Source organism: Chrysemys picta, chromosome 1 (assembly GCF_011386835.1).
Source record: "Chrysemys picta bellii isolate R12L10 chromosome 1, ASM1138683v2, whole genome shotgun sequence".
NCBI lineage: Eukaryota > Metazoa > Chordata > Testudines > Emydidae > Chrysemys > Chrysemys picta.
The window spans coordinates 46444690-46470469 of record NC_088791.1 but is presented as its reverse complement, the minus strand read 5'-3'; positions in this window follow the sequence as shown (position 1 = coordinate 46470469).

The window sequence follows — 25780 nt, the reverse complement described above, 5'->3', positions numbered from 1 at the left end:
GCTGTTGGTTTTGGTGTTGGTAAGGCAGGCAGTTCTGTGCCCCTACTGCTGAGCATCTTGGCAATCATAAACTGCAAGGTCCCTTTTGATTCCAGCTGATGTTGTGTGGTGTGGAGAAAAAAGTGTCTGGCTCATCCCTCGGAGCTGGGTGGGCTCCACATTACCTCTAGCGTGGGGTTGTGAAAATGCATGATTGAGCTCTGTATGTCCAGCATAAGGTGTAACTGGCCTTGAGATCTAACACAAACCTTCTCTGTCTCCAGCAAGCTTCTCTTTGTTGATTCACAGGTAGTAGCTGGAAGACATTCAGGCCCATAACAACAACACTGTACAGCCTGCTTGCTCATCGGAAATGGTCAACAAGTAGTATCCTGCTACAGAAAATACTGCAGAAGTACACAACTTATCTCCCTACAAGTTAGCACCCTCAGTGAGTAAGAGTGGCACCTTTATCACTTCATGATGTGCTTATTTTCATAGATTAAACACATATCTGTTTTTTTGCTGATATTGTTAGTTAAATCATAAAAAGTAAATACTCTGGGGTAGAAATATACTCCACCTCCGAATTTCTCTTTGCACATATTGTACAGAGTGGGTTTTTTTTGTTTGTTCACATTTATTTTAAAATAACTAATGATCTTGGACCTTTTCTAGTCACCACGTAGACTGGAAATATTCATTTTCAGAGAAATAGTATGAACACACATCAGATTTTTATTTCTGAAGCAAGAAAACCTGTCTCAGTTCACCTCATGCACAGACTTAATGCACTCTACAACAATAAAGTAGCTGTTGATTATTGCTTTGCACAGTTGTGGCAGCCTCATTAGTTTCACTATCTAGATTGAAGTAGTTTCATACCGAATTAAAAATGTAGGTCATTCAAAGGACTAATGTTGCTAGTTCAGCCTGCAAGAATTTAATCCTCACCTGTATCCAGCAGTTTATAAACCTCCTAAATCAATTCTTTATACTCCACCCAAAAGCAGAAATTCATAATGGAATAAATTATGGATGTCGTTCCGGCAAAAGCAGTTAAGCTACTGCTGGTAGGTACATGTGACTAAAATAAATGAACCCAACATTTATTGCACAGGTACTTTTTCTAGGATCTATTCTGGAACAGCATACATAGGATTGATGTGGGTATAGGAAGCATCAGCTGAGCAAATAACTTTAAATCATCATCCTTTACTTTGTATTATTAGCAGACAATGGGCTTGATCCAAAGCCCAGTGACGTCAATAGGTGTCTTTCCACTGACTTCAATGAACTTTTGATCAGGCTCAATATTATCTTTGGGTAGGGATAGAATGTAGAAATCCAGTTGAGCTTGGAATAGGAGGATGAACAAGTATATAGGGAGTAATTTCTTCTGGACCCTAGCTGATAATTATTTTCTGCTCTGAAGATTGAGGACTGTGAGTTCTGGAAATGTTATTTTACCTTAGTAAATATTGCCAGTGTAGTTACACTAGCTAAACGTCTACAGATGTCTCATCATTTTATGTGCTGCTTTCTCTTTCTGTAATCAGAATTTTCTGTAGCACCCGTCCCTGTAGTATCCAACTGCTCGTAGATGCTGTTTCTCTTTTGATTTACTCTCTGTTAATGAAAAGCACTCCTCGGTTGTCAAAAGCTTAAGAGCAAACATTCATATATTTTAAATAATTGAAGTACTACTCCTTGAAGTTCATTTTAATGCACTTTTGTTTTTTTTTCTTCATTAGACAATAATAACTTTTCAGCCTTCATCAAGACATCTGTGTTGATGAATGGCTTATGAAGGGTCCTCTTCATATTGTTTTGATCTTACCTGATGTCTTCAAAAGGAGATGACATGCTTTCCTTCCATTTGAAATCCATGTATGAACAGTCTGTTATACAAAACAGCTAAGACAATGGAACACAAATGATTCATTCCAATGTTCTTTCTGATGGATACAACAGACTATGAACTGGCCTTGCCATAAAAAAGAATTTGCATCAAACAAATAATGAATAGAGTCCTTAGACAACTGTTGTGGTATAGTTAATGGTCTCATAATAAAAAGTTAAACAAACGTGCAGTGTGTCTAGTGCTGTGTGAACTGGAAAATGGTTACTTGAGGTAATAATTTGTTTAATTTCCTTACACTTGCATAATGAACAATTTTAAATAAATTATTACCCTTAGGAATCTGGAAGTTTAGACCACAACAAATAAACCCACTTATTTCTTACTAGAGATTAGAGGAGATCCATATAGATGCTGAAAAGCTTTCTTGTTTTCTTATTCTCTCAGGGCTTGATCTTGCATCATTGCAGTTAATGGGAATTTTGCCAATGACCTCAGTTGGAGCAAGAGCAGGCTCTGAATGAATATATCAGTGTGATATTGAAAAAATAGCAATGAAATAAAATAATAAAAAAGAAGAGGACCAACAAAATCAAGGTCTTGTCAAGCATATATTTTAATAAAGTTAGCAAGCCATTAGAAGCATTCCAAAGCATGCCCACAACTCCAAAAAGGAGAAGGAAATGTGTGTCATTTGGGCCCTTGGAAGAAGGGAGGTGATTTGTGGGTATTACTGACTGTATTGGGGTTGCACAATTTCACTGAGAGCACCACTTTTGTGTATTGGAAATTTATTATGTGAGCTGGTCGAAAATTTTTTGCAAAACAATTTGAATATGTTTTGATCAGCTGCATTATTTACCAGTATTTTCTTGCAATTAACCATAATTCACTGTATTTTTAAGGAATAAAAAAATCTTTAATTTCAGAAAATATATTTTGATTCCTAATACACCCGTCACATATTCTGCATTAGAGCATCCTATAAGCTCAGTATAAAAAAGACAAGGAACATACAAGCTACATAAAATATATTTGACACATACAATGTATAAATCAAAGCTAAATGGAAAAGAGAAATGTTTTATAGAATGCCTGATCTAGAGGAATTGCTGGCATGACAGCCAAATGGAAAGGCATCACACTAGCTTGGGGCCAGATATCCTTTACCTAAAAATTGCAGAGGGTATCGAGGTTATAGCAAGTAAGGAATCAGAGCCAATTCCTTCTCTGGATAACAGGTAGCCGCTGTAAATGCTTAAATAACAGGACAATGGGGGAATTTTGAATTAAGGACTAAACCAAGGTTGTTGATACTTTCCATACAGATAATAAATCTAAGATAAAGGAGCCATGAAGGCTTATCAACAGACAGTTTACAACAATCCAAATGTGAGATAATCAAAGCACAAACAGTGCACTGTGGAAGAGGTTTGAGGAGCTGAGCCAGTGCAGTAGTCATTTACTGAAAAGGAAGAGCGGTAGGAAGTTCTTCTGGTTTATCAAGGCTGAAATCTGATGCCACCACACAGCAGTACCTATGGAGTGCCCACCAAATCCGCTTCTTGCTTAATTCTAACCCCAGAACTCTCTAGGTTCTCAGTCACTTGGAAGGGATGTGGAGACCAGTTTCCATGACTGCAGGGGAAGAGAAGCTTTTTGGCTAGTCTGGAAATTCCCAGTTTTCTTCTGTGTTGGAGTTTTTCCTACTTCAGCAAAACGAAGTGAGGTGGTAACTTTATTGCTGTCAGCTTGAAAATTCTGAGCACAGAAGCCAATCAAAACAGAGACACTACGGTAACCAGAGTGGAGTGATTTGAATATTTTCAATATGGTTAATGAGAAATATTCATACTGTGATTTTCCTAATCCTGGTATTAATAAAGGACCGTCAGCCAATCAGAATAAAGAAGTTTGCATGATGTTTGGATATTAGAGTAATAGTACTATAGCAATCATGCAAATCAGACATGCATAACCAATTAGAGTGCAGAAAACTGCATGAATTGGGAAAATGTACAGTTATATATTAGTAACTGCACAATATCTCTTCTTTCTAACAGGCTAAAGCAACTCCGCTTTGGCATAATGCATTATAATTAAACTAGCTTTTCAAATTAATGAGCCATATCAGATACAATCAAAAATATAGCATCAGAATGTACAGAACTTGTTTTAAAGGCACTGAAAGCATGCTAAGTACTACTACTATTTGTTTTGCTACGATGAGTGTAATACGCTACTTTTATTTTTAGCAGCAGAAAAATAATGGCAGGTGCGCAGTGGGCAATGTCAAGCAAGAATCATACTTTGCTACAATATGGGTCTGTGTAATCTTAACTGTGCTTGTTTCTGAAAGTGAAGCAGAATGAGTTACATAGATAAGGGTGCAGTGGGAGTGGGCTGGTGGTGATTACGTCTACTGATCTTCAGAATGAAAGGTTTTGCAATAATGAACAAAATTTAATGGACCATTTCAATCTTTTTCAATCACACAGTTCAAGTTACTAGTGAAATGCATATTCTCCAGGGACTTTTTGCTCATTCAGTTTCTTAATGACTTTTGCTCCACCTATCAGGAGATTTTTTTTTTCACAGAGATGAAATTGCAGCAGTACAGCAAACATCAACAAAACAAATGGGATTGCACTTTTTTTGAGAGTGAAAAAAAAACCCAAAGAACTGAAGAGCAATTAAATGAGCTCCTGATGTGTTGAATCATCTTTACATCTAAATCACACTTTTGGATCACATTCAGAATGGGACATCTACTTTTGTTTGTTTATTTCATCCATCTTGGGAGATCCCACAGCTGAATGATTATGGAGGTGATGTTCTCAAATACATTTAGAGATTCAAGGGAGATCAGTGCAAAAACTCCCCAGAAATTCTCTGACTCGGTTCTAAATATTGATAATCTATGTCGGAAATCAATTCTTTCTGGTGAAACATAAGTGATCTTTCCTAGCTGCTTTAACTTCAGATAATGAGTTTTTAATGTTGAAATCATTATTCCTTTTAAATTCTAAAGTTACAGGACAAAGAACAGCTACAGGGATATATTGGAACATTTCTTAAGATAGTTACATTAGTTCTGCACACATCCAGGCTTAATGTCAAACAAAAAGTGGGTCTGACCCTGCACACACTTGCAATGGTAGTCCTTAATCACTGGGGCTAGATTGTTCAAATGGCACCTGGCCCACAGGAATGGGTGATATGTAGTTGCACTGCTCCAGAAAACTCTTGGAGATCCCCATTGCTTAGGGAAATTGCAGAGTGCTATATCCCTTCATGAGGGGTAGCAAACTACCCCCAGCACAGCCAATCAGCTCTGCTAGCTGATATGTAGAGACTGCAGAGCCATAACTTCTCTTATTTCCCATGTCAAGGGGTGTAGGGGGGAGTGCTCCACGTGCTCCCTCAAACACAAGGTCTGGATTTCTTTTGGCCCTTTCATCAGCCCCACAAAGAAGAAGAAAAGGTTACTACCTCCCTCCCACCATGCATCTGCACAGAGACTGGAACTACAGTAGCCACCCTAAAGTCATCAATAGAAGCCAAGCGAATGTCCCACAGGTGTAAAGATTAATTATGTAAATAGAGTTTGCATGATTGGGCCCTTAAGACCAAATCCTGTGTGGTATGTTGTATTCTTCAGTCCTAGTAAAGTTAATACGAATTGAGGCTGCTCAGCACTTCTCATAGAGCAACCAGGCCCTAATTCTAGGAGTTTAGTACATGCCTAAGTGCTTTGCTAAATTGGGACCTCAGTGCCTTGCCAGTCTGAGCTCTTAGTCTGTACTGCATTTTCCTTTTAACTTTTCCACCTCACACAGTTCTCTCTCCTGATCAAACCACAGTTACTGATTAGCCAAAACCTGTAATACAAATAGCTTCTATTGATTTTTTTTTATAATGGTTCTGAGGAAAGAATGCCCGCTGACACATGAAAACTGCAAGAAAATTAAAATAGTTAACAAGAAAAATATGGCACGATGTACATTTCCATCTGTGTGTGTAGTTGAAGCCTGAGATAATACCCATATTATCAGATATTTGATTGTTTTCCCTACAAAAAGATTGTGCAAAATTTCCTTGGAGGTTTCACAACAGAGACTATGTATAACATACATAGTTTTATTTTCCTCCAAAGATTTACTATTATGCTTCAGGCTACATTGCAGCTTTCAAAAGTTCTGTGCAAAGAGTGCCTCCAAAGCATTGCCTTTTTTGAGCATTTTGTGCCTTTGAAATATCTTTAGAATTATTAAATTGATCAATTATTCCTCCTCCCTCTGCATATGAGTTTTAAAAGGGGTGTGGGGGGGAAGTGTGGTGTCCCCTGGCTCCAAGACTAATTGTGTTGATTTTGAAGGCATGTACAAGTGAATTATATCTGGCATTCAGAGATGAAAGGAACACATACACCCAATTATTTATAGACTTTAGCTATCAGACCAAATAATTGCATAGCTTAATTCAGGTCTCTTCCTTTCATCCCCAAGTTGCTTAGCCTAGGGAATTGAACCTTAAAGTTGCATATTCCATTTCTGTTCTCCATTTAAACTATCAGGATTTGGAACCCTGAGCTACCAAGAGTCCACTGGCTCTGTAATGAAACACATCCATCTGCCGTAGGAATTTTATGCAACTGCATTGTAAATATATGGAAAATAAACACACCTAAACCCCCAACCACTCTTAGAAATGTCTGAAAAGCAGTGTTTTTAAGCTAACATATTATGCTAATTTTTACACCATAACTGCTTGTGTGCTGAAGGATCAGGATAGGAGGCGATTTATTTTATTTTGGTAATTTATTCATAGCATTAGTGAGTTAGATTTGAAGCCATGTCTTTCCTTCCACCCTCCCAGCGTGAAAGGCCAGTTGATTTGCAAAATGTTGTCCAGGTTAGCCAAATGCAATTTGTTATTACTACCAGAGTTCCACTCCTACCCCTACATGCCCACTTCTTTCCCTCCTGCATAGGAAGTGGTATAGCAACCTGGAGACAGTTGTTCTCCATGCCCTCCCAGTAGGTTCTGGTGATGATGGTAGCCCATACAGGGGTTAAAGGCAGCTCCTTGTTCCCCATTGCTCTCCTGTGCAGACTCATAGCAAGGCTCATCGCCAAGTCCTTAATTAGTAGAGATTCAAGAATCCCAAAGAGATATAGTCTATCATTAATATTATACTACAGATCTCCATTTAGATGCCACAATCAATTTGTGTATTTAAGTTTATCATGCCGTTTTCAGTAAGAGACTCCCTGCTTGAGGGCCTGACCCAAAGCACATTGAAGTCAATGGGAGTCTTTTATAAACTTTTATGGGCTCTGGGTCAGGCCTTTAGCAGCTCCACCTTTATCATGCAAGCTGTAATGGAAAGTAATTCAATTTAAAAGCAGCTATGGCTTTTAAAAAAAGATACTTGGTATTTCTGACAAATGCTGTCTGTGTGTTGCGATGAAGTCTAGTAGGTAATATATATAGCAACACCTAGCTATGCTTTAATTTCAGTTCTTTCCCTCCCTACTCTAGGGACAGTCAGCAGACACACATTTTAATGTCAGGCTTCTTCTTCTCTCCCACATCAATGGATAGCAGAGGTTAAAGGATCCCTGCACAAAGGAAAACAGAATATATCTTCTCAGGTTATTTTAGCAGCCTGAGCATCTGCTGCTTAAAATATAGATCAAAACTTGTTCTTTTGAAACAAGTCCACAGAGATGGCTTTTCCAGAGACATGACCAATATGGCAGCTATTCTCCCCTGGATAGCAACTGTATGCATAGTTTCTATAAGCCTGGGAGAACCTACCAGTGGGAAAGCTCAAACATAGTTATGTTGACTATGAGTTACACACTCAAATTATTTGAATTCCTTGGTATTTGTAGCCACAGTGCATTATTTGTAAGTTTTTCAATTCCAGCTACACACTTCAGAAGTGCACTGACCTAAAAGTACAATACTAGCGATGTCATCCCAATCTGAATGCTATTCTGGACTCATGCTAACATTTTACACTGTTCAGGGAATAAAAAAATAATGATCAGACCTTCCAAACCACAGGCATTCAGAAACAGCACTCATGTATCCTGTTAACCTATGCTAGGCATCATTTGCCAGTAAAATTCAGAATATTTATGTTGCTGAAAGTATGTTCTCAACAACTATTAATACTCTAAAGACTTCTAGCCTCACAAAAAATTCTTAAAACACATAGAGGTCTCTAGAACCAGATACATCCACTCTCTGTTGAGTTAAACTCAAGGTAATACAACATTTTTTCTGCTTGGAATCACTTTCCAATACTGTGGACCATGGACTAGAAGTTGTTTTTATTTATTTGAAATGTCAAATATCCCTAAGATTTTTCCATATGCATAGTAAATTTATAGACTATATATAAAATACATATATTTATTGATTATTACTATTTCTTTAAGTTTGTAAATAAAAAAGTACCCATCCCCAACTCTAGATGCCTTTTATAGTAATTGACATAATTAATACACATACAATCTCAGTAATATGTCCCGCATACATAGTAACATAAGGAATCAAAATACCCTATTATTATGTAGAGTTTACATGCTGGGAAAATCTCTTAGGGATTTTTAACATTTCAAATAAACAAAAAGAATTAACAACAATACTCTGGACAGATTTCAGTGTTCATTCTGGCCATGATGTACATATCACCACGCAACTCTTAGTTACTCACAGTGTCATCCAGTTCCTTGTTATTTTCTTCAGCTTCATGGAATCTCCTTCAGTGTGGATCATCCCATCACTCTTGACCACGTTCTTATGTATGCAGAGTAGATGTCTTTGTTTCTTGCCTATTGAGTTCTGTTCCTACCTCTCAAATTGCATTTGCTCCATCACTACTACACCATAACCATACTTCAAAAGCAACCCATAAGATCTTTTCATTTTTCAATCTACATTCATTCTCTTTTTATCTTCCCTCTATCTAACACCCACTCCCATGGCACAGAGACTGCGATGTGAAAAGATCAGGGACTTCTGATGTTGTTATTGACTCTACCAGTTATCTTTGAATTCTATTAATCATGAGGTATTATTGACTCATCAGCTGACTCTAGTAGGACCCAGCCAAGCTTGTCTTGAATGGTTTAGTTATTTTCTTTTCTGACCGAAAAATCCCAGGGAAGTTTGGGGTTATTGGTCTTCCTCCCCAAGGGCACTGTCTACTGGGGTTCCACAGGGCACCAGCTTTTCTCCCCTCAGTTCAGTAGGTACATGGGACTATTAACAGGGATAGTGAAAAGGCATGGGTGATACCCAGATTTATCTCTCTTTCACTCTCAGGCCAGTTCATGCTGTCAAGTATCCTGTTTAAGATTGGGGCGTGGACAAGCACTAATTGGGTGCAGTTCAATTTGGATAAGCGTGGTGTGATGTTGATGGGCTAGGGAGAGCAACTGGCAGATATGCTGAGGATTGTATTGTCCCTGTTGGGTTAGGGTGTGTATTTGCCATCTGTCAATTGAGTTTTCAGTTTAAGGATTCTGATTAGTTCATCGGCTGCTGCTGGATGGTCAGGTAGCAGCAGTGGCCAAGACTGCATTATATGATTTGCACCTTGCCAGGAGATTGACAATTTATTTGAGATGGAGACTTGCTATCATAATTTCTGCCTTTGTAATCTTAAAATTACATTACTACATGTGCTATATAATAACACTCTCTAGAAACTAAGTTTGATGCAGAATGAGGTTTGTCCTGGCCATGTGGGAATTACACCAAGTGCTCTGTGATCTGCATTCACTGCCTGTGGGTTCCCAAGTAGAGTTTGATATCTAAAGCCCTAAATGACCTGGCATCTACTAATTTAAGAGACTGCCTCTTTTCCTGGAACAGACTTCTATATCTGCAATCAGTGGAAGAATTCAAGCTAGAGCTTCCTTGATTTAGAAAAGAAAGAAGGGTCTTCTAGCAGAGCGTTCTCCATGAGGGCGCCTCCATGTTGGAGCTCAGTCCTTCCTCCGGATGTAGCCTGAACTGATTGACCTTCAGGAAACACTGGACAGCTCTTCTATTTTCTAAGGCTTTAAGGATGGAAGAAGTGTCTGAGGGTTGAAATGCTCAGCGGAATTGGGTTTGTTAAGTCAATTCATGTGGCTGGTTATTCTACTGTGCATGGGGGATAAGCTGTTGAATACATATTATATTATGTAAATTGATATAAAAGGCCCCTAGAGCAAAGGATAGGCACTTTCTCCTCTTAATTATTCATATATCTAAATAGATAATAATGAATAAATAATAATTTTTGATGCTCCCTTATTTGCATGTGGCTTTTTGTTGTTCAAGAAGTCTCAAGAGCCATCTTATTTGCTTGTATTTAAATGGTCTTGTTCAGCAGTTTTGGAACAGGTTAAATATCTGTTTTAAAATAAAAAAAATTCTGGTTTGGCTTTGGGAACTTCATGCAACACTCCATTTGACAGCAGGAGCTGAGCTTGTACATTCTGCTACCTTGACAATGAGTCTATTTTCACGGATATACATTTATTACTTATTCAGTTTTCCCAAATGCGGCACTATGTTTAAAAAGCATAAGTGAATTTAACTTGCACGAAATGTACTAGATTGGCAGCCTTGGATATTAAAATCTCTTATCCACAGCAGGGCCAGTGTTGCTGCAAGTGTATCTATCCTGCACTTTAACACTAACCAGCAAGGATAACTTTTAAGAGTAATATGATAAGCGCTCCATGTAAAAGTGTGGACAGAAGCAGGGCCGGCTCCAGCATTTCTGCCGCCCCAAGCAAAAAAAAAAAAAAAAAAAAAGCCGCGATCAGCGGCGGCAGTTCAGTGGTGGGTCCTTTGCTCCTAGAGGGAGTGAGGGACCTGCCGCCCCCGAATTGCCGCAGGTGTCGCCCCTCTCCCTTGGCCACCCGAAGCACCTCCTTGTTAAGCTGGTGCCTGGAGCCAGCCCTGCCTCACTCCCTCTAAGAGCGAAGGACCTGCTGCTGAACTGCCGCCGCCGATCGCGGCTTTTTTTTTTTATTCCCAATTGCCGCCGCCGATCTTTCTTTTTTTTTTTGCTTGGGGCGGCAGAAATGCTGGAGCCTGCCCTGACGGGAAGGACCACTAAAGAAGCAGAACAAAGAGACCACAGTGTGTCCCAGGAGCAGGGCCAATATCTTTATAAGCAACTTGAAAACAGATCACCTTCTATTGATCTTAAACCATATTTAGCATAAAAAAATGCATTCTAGCCTTAGTATTGCGTCTTTCAATGGAATCCTTGTATTTATAAGAATGATTAAAGTGCCTTTTTGTATTTGAACAATAATCTCTATAAACTGGAGATAATAAATCGATATAATTTGTTACCAAAAAGAACAGGATAAAAAAGGCTTCTGGGGAATCTGTTAAGTATATGCCATCTAAAGAGGAAGATTATGTTTGTGTGTGTGTGTGTGTGTTTAAATTTGATTTATAACTTATTCTTTTGTTGCTGAATTTCTACTGTATCTGCTGTGTTGTCATCCCCTGTTAACACTCTGTTGAAATCAATAGACTATTAGACGGCTGGGACATATGGTGTACAAAAGAATGGACCCAAATTTGCTGCCTTTAAAATTAGAAAATATAACGGGACATAGTCACAAGACAGCAAGAAACGGACGGACTGAACAGCTTTCATCCAACCTGAAATGTTACTCTGTTATGTTTAGAACAAAAATATATTTAAAAATGTATGTTCTTTTTAAATATTCCAAAATCTTTTATAGGAGCTTGGAAAGGTATCATTTCCCTTCTGCACCATTACACTATTCTTCATGATCCAGGAAGGATCCAGGAACAAGATACAAATCTATTAGGTCATAAAATCTGATTTCATTCTGTCTCCTTTTCAAGTTGGCTGGGGTATTTTTCTTTTGGTGATGACAACTCCTCAGCTGAGCTAAGTTTCTGGTCACTTTCTGAGCAACTTAGTCCCCTGATGCATTTTACTTTAAAACTCTGATTCTGATAAATGCTTAGGCTTAACCTATTTGAGGATAAATAAGACTTCTTATTCCAAACCCTCACTAAGTTGAGACTCCCTAGCCTGTAATACTGAGAAATGGAGCAGTGTTTCCATCCCAGGCAGAATTTTATTATAGAAATCTGCAAAGTGAATGGAAAGCAGGCCACACAGTATATAATCACCACTTGTGAGCTTCCTCTGTGAGTTATTAAGAATAAAATGATTAGGTTAGTGACTGTGTGCTATGAACAATTGTTCACTTAATCATGCATAACCTGTTTTAGGGGTGTGAATAGGTCTTTGTGCTGAATTAAATACTTTGCATATAAATGTCATGAAGAAAGCATCCTGATGGAGTATTATGGGATAATAATTTCAGTGTTAGAAATGAGAATTTTGTTACATAAAACAAAACAACCCTTTGGCTTGTAGGAGTCCACAATAAGCAAGACCGCTGCAACAATCTTGTGTTTGGTTATCTACTTTTTATTGCTGGAGCAATGCTATAGCTAAAGGAAGGCACTAACTCATCCTGTTAGCTCTGCCCCATTATCTTACATACTTCATGTTGGAACTGGAAATACCTTCAAATAGAAATTTATATGGTAGCATTAAATAACTTCAATCTCATTGTATTTCTTCAAGGATGAACTGTTCATATACAGTTTATATTTAATAGCCTTCAGAAATATTCTGAAGAGCCAAAATTGGGTGTGGGGCTGATGTTTTTTATAGTTCCTGTAGTTGAAATGGAAGTTCTTAAGAAGAACCCCAAAAAGTTCTGTTAAACACAACATTTTATGATATAATGTTTTGTAAGCTGTATTGATCAAAACTATTCTGGCAGCAGAAATGGAACAACAAAGTAATAGTCAAGTGCTTCCATACAACCAAATAATGGCATAGAGTCATAAATGAAAAGCAAGACAAAGAGGCCCTAAGAGATCACATAAAATGTGGTATTGCAGAATATTAAATCCACTGCAGATAAACCAGTAGCATATGAACAAAATTAAAACAGACAGTCTGAGGCTGCAAGCTGGGAAACATTCATTTGTTTCTCACTAATGTTTCCCTAATGGATAGTTCTAATGCATGATGGGGATTTACTTTTAAATTATGGTTATTTCACAACTAACTGACTGGCTTTTCTGTCCAGTCCAATTAACATAAGGAATAGGGTACCTGAAAGATGAAAATTTTTTGAGAAAGAGAACTTTTGTGGAATCACTCTGAAAGACAGCTTCAGGTTGAGATTTGTGTCTTGTTTACCTTGGACAACTATTTGGATCACAAAAACTCTTTAAACAGAATTATGGTAAGGATAGTCAGTTCTCTGGGATTCTGAGACTGAAAGTGTCTGAGACAACAGTGAGTCCCCAGTCCAGGAGTGAGTTCTATACAGCTTGACCCCTGTGATCCTGTGACGCCCCAGTGACTTTAACAAGCTTCTTTGCATGTGCAGGCGTCCATCCATCTGGAGCTTAGTGCAAGACAAGGGCCCAAAGATGGATTAATTTTATGATCCCTAAACAGTGCACCAGTCAATTGTTCAAATGGAACCTGAGGATGAGTATTTCTTCAGAATAAATGAGGTGGGGCAATTTACTAATAATACCATGGTACTGAAAAACAAAGCACTAGCAAAATAATCTTAGGCCCTGCAAAGATGTAGGTACCGGTATGTGCTTAACTTTATAGAGTTGTTATCACTATAATGATTTGCATTGCAGTAGCACCTGGGAGCCTGAGTCATGATCAGAGCCCCATTGTGGTAGGCCCCTGTAGAAACACTTAAAGAGCTTAGAAAACTAATTATTTAAGAACTGGGGTTTGCATAAACTCTTGGTAAATTAACATGTAACAGCAGAAAATATTTAACTAAGCATAAGGCTCACATCTTACAAAGGAAGGCCTTGATCCTCTATTGAGAGCCACGTGAGTGCTCCTCTGTGCCTTCATGAAGCCCCATTGACTGCAGGAGGTCACCTGCAAGGCTCCCAGTGCAGGATCAGGTAAAAATATGTTCATTTTATGCTTGGAGAGACTCTCCAGTCCAGCTAGCCCATACTGTGCCTTATGGCTGGTGCATCTCACTATTAAATAGGACTAAATAAGACTGCGGCTATTTAATAGATTTCTTTCCCCATTAGATACAAGCAAATGGGAAAATATTTTTACAAGAGCAATCTACTGATTACTCATATAAAATGTAGACTCCAAATCCATTTTCTAGATTTATTATTGTCTGCCAAAATTGATTTGGGGAAAAAACATTCTAATAACCTCATGTGCAGTTAGCAATTTTCCATCTCATCACACAAACCTTGTCTCTTATTACAGTGAAACACATTTAAACGAATACCTGTTAAATGAATAGACCTGTATAAAGCATACAATGTTTCCATCCATGTAACCCAAACATATATAGGATTGTAGTAAAGCCTTTGCAAATTCACACCTGACAAAGAAATGTGTTAAAAGATTAAATTGCTAGTGCACCACAGAGTGAAACATAATAGAGATTGGACCTGTTAGTGTAACAGACCAGTTAAGTGAATATATATCTCTGTCTATTGAACCAAAACAGCCTTTCTGGACACCACATGGCCATATTATAGCCCTGATTCTGCAAGGTCCTGAGTTACTCCAGGAGGTACTCTACATCTTGCAAGATCAGGCCTTTAAAATGTTTGTGTTTGTGTAAAATGGCTATAGTAGCATTCATCAAAGTAGAGGGACTATTAGCACTGGATACAACTAAGTTTGATATAAGACATGTTACAGTTCTTCCTGCCTAGCTCTGTCACTGCACATCAGTCCTGACCTCTATCACATATGAAATTGCAGATCTGAGTCTCTCTTGAGAACAGACAATCAGAGCAAACTGTGTGTTGAATGTGATTTGGTGGAAGGTCCACAATAGACTAGGATAAGGCCACTAAGCTAATTTCTCCTTTGACCCAAACTGGGATTTACACTCCAGAGTCCAGAGGTGAAAGATAATGCATTAACGCCTGTCTCTCTTAATACCAAAATGTGCGCCCAAAGCCACACACTTCAGTTTCTGTTTGGATATATATGTGTGTGTGACTTTGTTATCAGACTTACTGATGGGATGAGATGAGACAGGGGAAACATAGAACACCCAAGCAGTACTTTTGACAGTGATTTTTTAAAATCTTTGAGCATTTCATTAATTATTAGGTATTAGAGAAGTCAGGAAGAAAGAAAAATAACTTTAGATGCTGTTTATTGTCCAAAGCTTTTCTAAAAGATACATTCTCCAATTCAAGCTAGACTTAATTTAGTCAAGTCCTATGGCCTGTTATACAGTAGGTTAGATTAGATCACAATTGTCCCTGGTGGCCTTATAATCTATGAACCTATGAACTGAAACAACAGCAGGTCAGAGTGGTTTACACAAAATAATTTTTTGTTTGTTGAGCATTTTGCAAAGAAAGTCACTGCTCCAAGGAGCTTGCAGTGTGTTACTTCTGTGGAACACACTGTGTTTGACACTAGCCAGGGAGAATGAAAAATGTTACGGTTCTAAATTCTAATGATTCTTAGACAAGTTGGACAAATTAATCCTACACTCACCAGATCATGTTAGATTGTCATTCCTATTTTTGGTTTCCACAAATATTATAATAAAACTGTAGTAGACCTCTAGTTATTTAAGTAATGCTACAAGATAGCATCCCGTTAATATCTTACATTGAAAACGACCACATGAAATGGACAATAATTAGGGAATTTTAATTAGCCTCTTGCCCCTATACAGTAAAGATGATGGAGTTCAGGTCTGCTACTTTCCCCAGGAGACTGATATTTTCTGTTTTTAGTTCAAAGTATGGAGTGATTGTTGGATATTAGTAAACACTATTAGGAAACACTATTTCACTGGGAGGGTGGTGAAGCACTGGAATGCTTTACCTAGGGAGGTGGTGGAATCTCCTTCCTTAGAGGTTTTTAAGGCCCGGCTTGACAAAGCCCTGGCTGGGATGATTTAGTTGGGAATTGGTCCTGCTTTGAGCAGGGGGTTGGACTAGATGACCTCCTGAGGTCCCTTCCAACCCTGATATTCTATGATTCTATGATTCATGACTTATGTTACCAATGTGGAGGTTTGCTCTTATGGCTTCCAGTGCCACTCAACCCCCTGCCTCTTTACTGTTCACTTATTGCCACAGAATGTTTCCAACTACACAGGAATATTTTATCATTCATTAGATTTTGTAGCCTATCACATTCCTTCAGTCCAAACACCCAAACCAATGAAAGACAAAAATCAAGACACACCCAAGGACACACCCAAGGATGCTGTAGACTAAAATGCATGTCAGTGATAGCTATACATCTGCATCTTGGCCCTGATCTACAATCCCTTTGTGCTTTTGTCTTAGATTCAGGTGGACAAATTAAGTTTCCTCTGCCACTTCTGATATTGTTTGGGGTTTTTTTGAACCGGAGGTCAGGTAGTCTTCTTATAGCTGATGGCATGATGCCAACAAGGCACTCTTCCTTGTTTTGGTCTGCTGGATGCAGCAGTTTTTTTCAGGGGGTAGATGACATATACATGTAGTTTCCTCAGGAAAGCTAACGGCTGGGCTTGGGATAGAGATAGCTGAATGCAAATACCCTTGAAGAGTGAGGTTTTCCTTTGCCTTGATAACTCAAGGGAACTTAACTAAAGTAAAAAAGAAAAAGATTAATAGATATATATATCTAACACAGATAAAAAAGAAATCAGTGTCTATTTCAATGTAGAAATTGTCCAGATCAATCAATATGAAAGTTAGGGAGCTGAGTTTAGAGCAAAAGGTGACACACAACTGGTTACGAAGAACTTCTGAGTTTTAATCCTGGTTTTGAGAGAACCTCCCTTTGACACCTCAAACTATCTGCCTTTGTTTCCTCAGCTACATAATGGGGGGGAGGGATAGCTCAGTGGTTTAAGCATTGGTCTGTTAAACCCACAGTTGTGAGTTCAATCTTTGAGAAGACCCCCCTAGGGAGCTGAGGCAAAAACAGTACTTGGTCCTGCTAGTGGGGGCAGGGCTGGCTCTGGCTTTTGGGGGAAGAGATAGCTCAGTGGTTTGAGCATTGGCCTGCTAAACCCAGGGTTGTGAGTTCAATCCTTGAGGGGGCCACTTGGGGATCTGGGGCAAAATCAGTACTTGGTCCTGCTAGTGAAGGCAGGGGGCTGGACTTGATGACCTTTCAAGGTCCCTTCCAGTTCTAGGAGATGGGATATCTCCATTAATTAATTAGTAATACAATTTAACTGGAATGCTAATACTAAAAGCACTGGAAAATTTCCCCATGATTGTTGTGAGTAGGATTAATTACCTCATCTGCCTTGTCTCTCTTAATGTTTGCAAAACAGTTAATGCAGAATACCATTGTTTTATGAGATCTGTGGTTATTCTACCTCCAGATTATATGCACAGTGCTGTCCCATGTGGTGGACAAATAACTCCGGAGGAGTTGCCAGATTTTCCTATTCAGTGATTCAAAGATTCAAACATAGTGGCCACAGTTTTAAAGTCACATTAGAAAATAACCACTATTCTAATACTGAAATAACATGCAGTAGCTACAGCTAATAGAAGGCATTTTATAAAGAAAGTTTATTAACAGAACTCTCACTCATTCCCCATAGCATATCTGAACACAGACAGCCCTTTCTAAATGATTGTGATTGATCTGAATCTGGGAACCGACATCTTGAATTCCCTGCATGTAGGATTTTTATAGCTCCCATTTGAACCCAAGAAATCCAGGCTGCTTTCCCTGTATAAGTATCTTAAATACCTACCAACCCACCACAAAAAAAAGAGAGAGAAAAAAATATATAATCAAAATCAAAACCAAAATCCCTGCCCCAACTAGAGATTTGATCCCTGAAAAGAGAAATGTCAGAAACTCCATGAAATCTGCTAGGGACTTTGATATTGCTATTGATTTTACACAAAAGGTACTCAGATTCTATGGTGATGTGTAACAGTATAAACCTTAGATAGATAGATTAGATAAGATCTGACTTTTAATATGGCAGCAGTGAACAGTGTCTATTTAGATCCATTCTCCCCCTTTTGGACCAATGTACCATTCCCTCAGTTACTTGGCATATCCTGGGAAACTTGCTGAGTAAATGAAGGAATGGTACAAAAGGGAGCAGATCTAAATGGACACAGTGCACTGCTGCCATATTAAAATTCTAGAAGCAACAGTATTAACACTGCTTTATCCCAATGAAAACTGTTACATGACAGTTTTGTTTAAATTATTGAAAAGTCCTAGACACATAATAGTGCAAATAAAATCAGGTAGGAAGAATGATGTGCACAACTCTTTATCAAAGGAAGGGCTGAAACTCACTATAAACCTCTCCATATCCATTGCAGCTCATAAGAGCACCAGCTATTCTGAGGTCTTCTAAGGGAGGATCCATATCAGCTGTAATACTTAGGGGAAAAAGGAAGTAAAAATGGAAGTTTTATTTTAATTCTGAATTTTCTGACATTTGCAAGCACAAGCCAGACTTTAAAATTGTTTCAATATCATTACTGTCAGCACATTTCCTTTGTGGTTAGACTTCCAGGCGTACATCCTCTTTGTGGTGCCCATCTAGTGTAAAGTAGATGGATTCCATCTGCAAATGGCCAGTGGAGAATTCCCTTTGCTGAGGGTAGCTCCACACTGGAATAGAGCTGTCAGAGCTTGCTTCTGTGTCATTCTCCATCCCCATCCCAGCATTGTGTACGGCAGAAACTGAGTAGAGATCCACTGAGCCAATTCTCCAGTTGCATAAATGAGAACATCCCCCTTGGCTCCTCTAGCTACCAGAGGGGCCAGGCAGCTTAGAATCAGAGATCAGCTCTCTGATGCCCACCCACACAACCTCTGTGCTAGGTGATTAGAATAGGCAGGGCCTGGAAGATGGAAAAACGTAATGGTGGGCTTGAAAACAAAAACGTTAGCAGTGTTGCCATATAAACTATGTTTGGCTGATTTCAGATCTAACACCCCATTTAGATGAATGAGGAAATCTACATCTCTGTTAGGACCTGATTCTGAGTAGTGGTTTGGGTAGCACTTCTTCATATAAATGATCCCATTTATGTTAAAGGGAGCAAGACTGGGGGAAGCTGCTGAAGAAGACTTGGAAAAGGGGAGCAGAAAGATGGGATTGCTGGAGTAGGTCAGGGTGAGAGCATCAAGGGGAGTGTGGAGGAGAGATTCTGGAGCGGGTCTGGTGGTGGGAGAACAGCGGGACTGAAAGGAAAGGTTGTTATTCCAAGAGTTGAGAGGGAAAAGTGGGACTTCGCAGAAGGAAGCCTTTCCACTCCTCCCCTTTCTTGTGCGTGCATCTCATGTACGTTTGAGGTGGATTTTTGCACACACACACACACACACACACACACACACACACACACACACACACACACACACAATCAATCAGATAAGGACCAGAAAAGAATTGTGATGTTTAAACATTGCATGATTTTTAAGCAAATCTCACAGGAGAAAGAGGTGTGCATGTTGGGGATGGGTCTGTCTTACGACTTTTGGGTTCTCATGGTTGACAATACCAAATATATAGGATATAATTCTGGGTTTAGCCCTTCAGGGGTCCCTTGGGCTTTCACTTCATCAGAGGCAGATTGTTCTGCAACATGGTTGCAGAATCATGACCTAAATGGGAGGAGAAAGCCTGTATGTAGGACACAGAATAACTTCCATTCTAAGGCAAAAAGTACAACTTTTGGGATAGATGGAGAGCTACAGCAAAACTAGAAAAATCTTAATTGTATCTTGAGTTTTTCCAAAATATGGCACAATAGGGCCCTGTGGGCTGTTGCCTCAGTGCATCAACGACCCCTTTGGTCAGACAGGGCATTGCACAGAGTCTATGTGGATCAGCAGGACAGTGCCTTTCTTGTCTGAGTCTCTCTAGTCCTATTTTTGGAGGCAAGGATGTTAATTTGTGTCCCACTGGGGTGTACAGTCTTCCTCTTATGTTTGGCAGGGCTTATCTGGTCCTTGCCCTCAAGGGTCCTGGAACCCCTTTGGTTCTTAAGTTCCTGGAAAGGAGTACATAAGGGAACCCAGGCCCACCCATTCCACTGGTTTCCAGCTCAGGGCCCTTAAGCCAGGAAGGCAGAATCCGTCTTCAACAATTCTCCTGATGTTCCCGAGCTCCTTCCTACCTCCCTTGGTTCTACTGGCTTCTGCAGCCCATGCCTCTGGTCATCCTTTTTTGGGGTTGTTGTCACTCGGGGGGGGGGGGGGAGAAGGGGCTTCTTACCAGCTTGCTGTCAGGACCTTCTTTCTCTGGCCCGCTTGCTCCTCTGGCAGCCGCCCTGCCCCTCTGCCTCTCAGCTCTTCTATTCTTCCAGCTGCTGTGAGGCTGCCAATCAGCGTTGGCCACCAGTTCCTGCATTAATCAGCATGGGGCATATAAACTCCAAGACAGGCCCAATATGCAACAAACGGGGGTCTTTGCAATGAACCACCTCTCTAGTCTTTTAAAATGTGTTTTCCCTTGCAAATATTCAACAGCATTAACGTCCTTTAGGGAATAATGATCTGAAAAATTGCAGCTAAAGAGATTTTCAGATACAAGAGTATAAAAGCATCACAAGCAGTATGGGAGCTTTTCCCTCTCTCGGTCTCTCTCCCCCCCCCCCAGGTTTCAGTACTTAATATGAACATTTTTTCTAATAGAGAAAAATATGTTCTAAAGCATAAACCTTATTTTTAAGTCCTGAGCAAATTTTTACTGCCTGGTTATCAATTGCCAGGAGCAGGGAATTGTGATGGGACTTGTGATGGAAACACCCCTAGCTATTTAGTTCAGTTAGTGGTCACTGATCCGTGCATGTATGCACACACACATACATTAAAATAAATGTAGTCAAGCAGAATAAAACAAATTTCTGAAGACCCAAAGCTGAGGTAAGCTTTCTAAGTAAAAAGTCAGTTTGATTAAGGGATCAGACCATCCACTGCCTGAAGAAAAATGTTTGTACCATATATTATATTTCCTCAGTGTCTACTGCTTGATTTGCAAGGTGGAAACTCTAGTAACTCAATAGAGAGGAGGTGCATTAAGACAAAAAAGGCAACAAAATATTTATTAATTTATGCATTTGCATTCTCTGCAGCCTGAAATTAAATCTTCCTAGGCAGAAACCTTCAGAGTGCCCACAGTAAGGCCCCAGTTTATCAAGGCACATAAACGCATGCTTAACTCTATCTCTATTTATGATCAAAACCACTTTGGCACATGCTTAATTTTAATCATGTTCTTACATGCCTTGATAAGTAGGGATGAACTTAAGCATACACATCATGGTAAGTAGATGCTTGAATGCTTTGCTGAATAGGGGCCTATATGCCTGATCCAAAGCCCATTGTCAATGGAAGTCTTTCTGTTAACTTCAATTGGCTGTGTATGAAGACCTAATGTAGCAACTTTACTAGACTTTGTAAATACCCAATTGTCTTAGAAATACATTAGATTTTGCATTTTAGCTTCATATATCTCAATTCCCTGCTCCTGGCCATTGATAACCAGGCAGTAATCTCACAGTTTCATTTTTGTTTGTTCTTGTATGCGTTCCTATTTGTTACCAATGCCATTACGATAAGAAACTGAAAGGCATTTCACGTAAGAAGAATAAATATTTGATTTAATTTCAGTTTGTCACTTTCTTTGCACAGACAAAACTAATTTACGTACTGAATGAATTGTTCTTGGTGAAGTGTCCAAGTGATGTTATGTAAAACCACTAGGAATGCTCTTTCCCAGAGAGTAGTGAAGGCGTGCTAGTTTTGTAGCAGTCTCAGGAACTTGCCGCGTATCCTGCAAGATTTCACAATTGTGCATATTCTTGAGAGTTGTCATTGACACTGCCAATATTTGTCTGGAATGACAAAATACCTAAATAGATATAGAATGTTTTTGTATTATCTCAGTAAAATGGTGATGTTAAACTGACCTCACTACCTGAACTTATGTTACTGGGAGTATTGCCTTTTCCCTAGAAATAACCCTTCTCTTTCTCCTTTGTCTTGGACCAAGGCATTCCAGTGGTGTCTAACCAAAGAGTTCCAGAACATGGAATATTTTTCCTCTTTTAAAATTACCTAGGAAATGTAACAAAAAGCATTGTCCAAGGAATGTTAATCTTGAGCATTCCACAATTAGGAAATGCCAGAGTTTATCTGGGAATAGAACTGCTAGAAATGCTGATTCATTAGGGCCCTGATCCAACTCCCATTGAACTCAATGCAAGTCTTTCCATTGATTTGAGTGGCAGATGTGTCAGGTCCTAGCATTGTAACTTCAATGAACCTGCAGCATGGAGCCTTTGAAGTACTATTTCCCAATAGCATAGGGCTAGTGCGTAAACAAATGCATCAAGGGTAATAATATATCCCTGGGTTCTAAGGAAAACCAGAACAGGCAGAGGCATGTTAGGTGGTCAAATACTATAGTAATGGGGGCCATATAAGAACCTAAGCCAGTTATATAAAATTACAGTATAAATAGAGAAGAGACTGTATTGCTTATCTGGTTTGTGCCAGCTTTTGGCCGCATGTGTTCTTTTAATTTCTGTAATGTGCTCAAATTTTGTGTCACAGAAATGGGTACAATATAAAGACATTAAATAAATAAAATGGTGTCCTCATAGAGGTAGCTGTAGTTGAAGCTGCCTTGTGCCAAACTAAAAAGGCCAGATGTACACTAGGAGTTCTCTGTCAGTATAACTATACTATACCAATATACTATAACAGCAAAGAGCTCCTAGTGCTGACACAGCAAAATAAGTCTACAGGCGGGGCTTTTGCCAGCACATGTCAGTCACAAATCACACCTCATCACACCTTGGACCAACATAGCTATGCCAGCAAAAGTTTGTAGTGTAGACTTGGCATAAGTTTAAATAGACAGAATGACATAAATGTAGACTATTCACAAAGGCCACAATTAGTTAAGCACATGCTAATATGTTTTGCTGGATAGGGATGAGTTTAGTCATGTATTTAAAGGCAAACACAGTCTTAAGTGCTTTGCTGAATCAGGGCAAAAATAAGTTATTTTAAAGTAAAAATCATATAGCTGCTTTAAGTGGCAAAGTTAATTAGAGCTCATCTTATGCTACCCCTCTCTACTCAGTGTTTTTAAATTGAATAGTCAACAATTATCTTTTGAACCCCTTCTGCCAATATTGAGATGAGTGTATTTAATCATCTAATGTCAAATCTTCATTTTTTGTTTAATAAATTTTCTGCTTATAAATTCAGTTTCATATTCACAGTACATCATTTTTCAATAAGAAAGCTCTGTGAAATCTTTCAAATTAAATAGAAAACAAACTGGGTAATGTACACTACCACCTGCCTGAATATGAAGTAAGTGTTTAATGTCTTAATAGGATATGGGACTGAAAATACAGAGTGTTCTTTGTGACATTTAATTTATTCTAACAGCACTTTTAACAAATGTAAAGCAAATAGTCCAAATCTTAGAAAAAGAATGGCCCAATTCCATTAAGAGAGTGAATCCTCTATCTGTCATACACCAATATAAAATTGTCTCTGACCTGAACAGACCTTGGAATATCTTATATTTTCTGGTGTGAATTCCCTAGGTATCTAATCTAAGTGAGTAACTTCACTCCACACGTGTCCCTCCTACCCTTTTCCCCCCTGCTCTGTCCTGCAAACCTTCTCACCTTCAATGTCCCCTCTCCCTTCACCTTTCTTCCATTCAGCTGATCCCCTCCTAACCAACCTCCCCACCATAACAATAAATAAATAAAAATAAAAAATAAAAAAGATTAAAAAAAAGAAAAGAAAAGATAAAAAGACTTGTGGAACTAACATGACCTTTGCTGCCATCAGTTTGTTCATTCTGCTTGTGTGTTATATCCCTTCCCCTACACTGTGTCTGTCTTGTGCATTTACACTATGAGCTCTTTGGGGCATTGACCATTTACTAATCTGTGTTTGTAGAGTGCTAGCACAATGGGGCCCCATTCTTCGTTGGCCTTGGGCTCTACCGCAATAAACATGATTAATAATAATAAAGGTGTACCTTCTGGGATCTTCCAAGGCAAAGTCACACCATGAAGATATTTGTGCTGAGGCGAAATACAATAGAACTTCAAGTTATGAACATCTCAGGAATGGAGGTTGTTTGAAACTCTGAACAAAATGTTATGGTTGTTCTTTCAAAAGTTTATAACTGAATATTGACTTAATACACCTTGAAACCTTACTATACAGAAGAAAAATGCTGCTTTTAACCATCTTTATTTAAACGAAACAAGCACAGAAGTGGTTTCCTTACCTTGTCAAATCTTTTATTTTTAATTTCCCTTTTTTTTAGTAGTTTACATTTAACACAATATGGTACTGTATTTTTTTGTGTTTGTGTGTCTCTGTTGCTGCCTGATTGCATACTTCAGATTCCAAATGAGGTATGTGGTTGACTGGTGAGTTCGTAACTCTGGTGTTCATAACTCTGAGGTTCTACTGTAAAAGACATTTAAGTATTTACTTTACCTGGGTATTGTGGTTTCCCTCACTGGCATCTGTCTATAAGCATGTGGATATCCATCCATGACAATTATGTGTATGAGTTGTTGTAGGATTATATATTACTCCTCTAGGAGGAGGGGGATGCTCATGTAATTCCTCTGGTTACCAACCCTTTGCTGCCACCCCCTGGAGACATTAGTATATACTAGTTCAAACTGGACTCTCTAGGGATCAGTAGACAAAGGCAGGATTTTTGGATAAATAGCCTGGTTTTAAACAGGTTCAGTGCCTTTGTCCAGGTCTAGCAAACAGAGAGTACCCCTGGTCCATGGAGGGCCCCAATCCTTAGGGAACACTTGGAAGGACTGGGCCTACAAAAACCCCATAAGAATGAGTGCTTGTTCTGAGCTGAAGCTGTGTTGAACTTGAACCCATAAGGAAACTCCTTGGATGGGGTTTTGAAGGACTGCTCCTGTCAGAGCCTATGTTAGGGTTGGAGTGATCTCTGGTAAACGTATTAGAAAGTGTGTAGGTTCTTTTATTGTTTTAATATGTTTTCTCTGTAGTGCTTTTACCTTAAGAATAAAATAGGCTTGCATAGGACCTGGTAACTTATAACTGTTAGTGATCATTAATCTACAAAGAGAAGGCAAGAGAATTTTACTTAGGTAGCCTGTCTTTGCAGGGAATAACACAGTGAAGGCAGGGAACTGTCCAGCATGGAGATACCCTGGTTAGATGTGAAAGAGACATGTGTCTCCACCCAAGAGAGATAATAGTCAGCGAAGCCAGAAGCTTAGAGTGCGTGCCCTTGCTAGACAATAGAGGGGGAATACAGGGCCAGTTGCCCTGAATTGGGACAGCATATATCCAAAGGACACATTTTTTCAACTTAGTGTTTTTCAGACTGTGCTCATTAACTGCTGTGAGGAACTATTGTGGAGTGGGTTATTTTTAATTGATTATTGAATGCGATTAATAGTTAGGGGGAGAAGTTACTTTTTATGGGGTTTGAGTATTAAAATGGCTTCCATTTCTATTGGTTCACAGTTGTCATGTGGCATTTTATGAATTACTCTACTTCGCATTGTAAAGCTGTAGTTAATTTGGTAATGCTTAGTGGCAGTATCTTCCATTGCAGAGCTCAGACCCTTTGAAATAATTTCTTCCTTGTCATTTAGTTTTGAGGGTTTTGTTGTTGTTTATAATGAAAAAATAGCACTGAGTGAATTGCATACTGAGAGGTACTGTATCAAAATAGCTGACTGACACCATGAAAAGATTCCCTTGAGCCCTATTCACTCCTCTTTGCCTTCTCTCCTGCTATCCCATCACATGTGTGTGCAGGGGGAAAAGATGGAATG